Below are 2,126 nucleotides of genomic sequence, written 5' to 3'. Positions count from 1 at the left end.
AGCTTCAAGACATGATTGGCTATCACTAAAAATGTGTAGGTTTTGTGTTGCCAAGTACCTTTGAGCCCAGAATAGCGCAGAATCGATTGCGTACGCTTCACCTTGGAACACGCTGCATACATTGCGAAGCTTAAATATTTCTTTTTCAGAAGTTCCATCTGGATGGATGATAACAAAGGCCGATCCGCATTCTCCCGTTTCTAGTTTGCTTCCGTCTGTAAAGATCTGTGTGGTATGATGTGCTATTAAGCTATGAATTTCGACCTGTCTACTGATTTTGCTATATTCAATGGTTTGCCGATCGGCTGGGTGTAGCAAGTCTTTCGGATGTATATCTCTATCTAAATCAACTTCTACTGGTAACCCAGGTTTTCCGCCTTGTTTTCTGACCTCGTATACTTTGCTTATTTCTGCAACTTTAAGATGGAGTGGCGTGAACGCAGCTAGTGCTAGTGCAGAAGTTGCGGACACAGTGTGAAAGCCACGTATCGCTCTTATAGCAAAACTTCTTTGAAAAGATCGGAGAAGCTTACGGACGCAGTAGTAGTTAGTTGCTCCTCCCCAGACACTTGATGCGTAAGTAATCATGGGCTCGACAACTTGTCTGTATATTATCGCAACATTTTCGGCATGAATTCCCCATGTAGGTCTCACATATTTGCATATATTATTAAAAATTCGTTGCGTTTTTCCAATGATATAGCGTGCATGGCTGATAAAATTTAAATTGTTATCTATTATAACTCCGAGAAGTTTTATAGACTCTACGAACGGCAAGTTAGTTCCATTTAAGTAAATTTTTGCTGTTCTTGATTTTTGTGTAAACGCTATTGCCTTCGTTTTATCATCACCAAATTGTAGTTTTACATCGTTTCCCCATTGATGTATTTGGCATAAAGCAGCATTAGCTATACATTCGAGCTCCGCGCGTGTTTTTGCGGCCACGGTAAGGAGCACATCATCGGCAAATGCTTGAATTTGGCATCCATTTGGTAGTGGCATGGTAAATAGGCTATCTAAAATTATGTTCCAAAATGTAGGGCCACATATGGAACCTTGTATACACCCTTTTGACATTGATTTTTTGGCAGTGGCATCAGCATATTCTAATCTAACCGATCGGTTATCTAGATAGCTTTTAATTAAGTTATAAATATTTGATGGAGTACGTTGGCATTCCAGCTGTTTAAAAAGTATGGGCCACCAAGCATTATCAAAAGCGGCTTTGATGTCAGGAGAGACGCAAATCACCTGGTATTTCTTGCTTCTTCTTTCTTTTATATGATGGATTGCGTTGTATAACGCGTCGGTTGTCGACGTTTGCTGTTTAAAGCCAAATTGCTTATTAGACCACAAATTATTGCTCTCTAAGTGGAAATTTAAACGCTTAGTGAGTAGTTTTTCCAACACTTTGCCTAATATTGGTAAAAGCCCTATTGGCCTATATGATGATACATCTCCAGCCACTTTATTGGTTTTTGGTATCACTTTGACATACGCTTCTTTCCATGCCTTCGGAAAGTAACCAATTTTTAAACAAGCGTTGTATAGTTTAGTTATTAAATCAGGATAATCTTTGATTACCTCCAAGCATATATCCGATGTCAGGTGATCTAATCCAGGAGCTCTATTAGGGTTCATTGTATTAATAGCCTCGACGACCTCGGCTTCTGTGAAGTCTTTGTCGTCAGGTGTACTTATGCTATTTTTTACCTGACTGCGGATTTCACGCTGGCTTATGGTTATGTCTTCACAATCGTCTGGGTAGAAGTGCTGCAGTAGAACATTTGCTGTTTCGATACTGGTCTCTGTGGTACTTCCTGCATGGTGAAGTGTCGTGGGCGGACGCTGTACGGGTGCATCTTTTATAATTCTATTTGTGACCGACCAAACATCTTCTTTACCCTGGTTTTTGCAAAAATCCCTGAAATGTTGTATTGAAGCTGCCTTCAGTGTTGCTGCATACTCGCGCTTTGCATCGGAGTGCATTTTAGCAGTTTCTTCTAATGGGCTACCTTGCTTGGACAGCCTATTCAGTCTGTGGTGAAGTTTTATGCACTTTTCTTTAAGCGCTTGTAGGTCTTTGTTCCACCAAGGGTTGTATGGTTTAGAACCGCGCCTTATCT

Source organism: Eurosta solidaginis, chromosome 2 (genome assembly GCF_040869045.1).
Source record: "Eurosta solidaginis isolate ZX-2024a chromosome 2, ASM4086904v1, whole genome shotgun sequence".
NCBI classification, from domain to species: Eukaryota; Metazoa; Arthropoda; class Insecta; order Diptera; family Tephritidae; genus Eurosta; species Eurosta solidaginis.
This window is presented reverse-complemented; position numbering follows the sequence as displayed.